Source organism: Procambarus clarkii, unplaced genomic scaffold (genome assembly GCF_040958095.1).
Source record: "Procambarus clarkii isolate CNS0578487 unplaced genomic scaffold, FALCON_Pclarkii_2.0 HiC_scaffold_95, whole genome shotgun sequence".
Taxonomy (NCBI): Eukaryota; Metazoa; Arthropoda; class Malacostraca; order Decapoda; family Cambaridae; genus Procambarus; species Procambarus clarkii.
In genome coordinates this window covers 2,140,733-2,141,661 of record NW_027189128.1, presented here as the reverse complement: position 1 = coordinate 2,141,661, position 929 = coordinate 2,140,733, and positions in this window count along the sequence as shown.

The following is a 929-nucleotide window of genomic DNA, read 5'->3' as shown; positions in this document are numbered from 1 at the left end:
GTATGTTTCGTCTGTGTGTGTGTTTGGTCTGTGTGTGTGTGTTTGGTCTGTGTGTATGTTTGGTCTGTATGTATGTTTGGTCTGTGTGTGTGTTTGGTCTGTGTGTGTGTTTGGTCTGTGTGTGTGTTTGGTCTGTGTGTGTGTTTGGTCTGTGTGTGTGTGTGTTTGGTCTGTGTGTGTGTTTGGTCTGTATGTATGTTTGGTCTGTGTGTGTGTGTTTGGTCTGTGTGTGTGTTTGGTCTGTGTGTGTGCTTGGTCTGTGTGTGTGTTTGGTCTGTGTGTGTGTTTGGTCTGTGTGTATGTTTGGTCTGTGTGTATGTTTGGTCTGTGTGTGTGTGTTTGGTCTGTGTGTGTGTTTGGTCTGTGTGTGTGTGTTTGGTCTGTGTGTGTGTGTTTGGTCTGTGTGTGTGTGTTTGGTCTGTGTGTGTGTGTTTGGTCTGTGTGTGTGTGTGTTTGGTCTGTGTATGTGTGTTTGATCTGTGTGTGTGTATTCACCTAGTTGCATTCACTTAGCTGTACTTGCGGGGGTTGAGCTCTGCTTTTCCGGCCCGCCTCTCAACTGTCAGTCAATCAACTGTAACTAACTACTATTTTTTTCTCTTCTACAACACACACACACACACTCACCCAGGAAGCAGCCCGTAACAGCTGTCTAACTCCCAGGTAACTATTTACTGCTAGGTAACAGGGGTTTCAGGGTGAAAGAAACTCTGCCCCTCTGTTTTCACCGACGGCCGGGATCGAACCTGCACCCTGGGATTACGAGTCCCAAGCGCTGTCCATTCAGCCCCAAGGCCCCTGTGAGTACCTACATAGTTGCATACTCCAGGATTGGTGTTTCATATGTGGTATGCATGGTTCTCAACGATTCCCTACTCAGGTTCCTGAAGGCTGTACTGATGTTAGCCAGCCTCGCATATGCCGCAGAT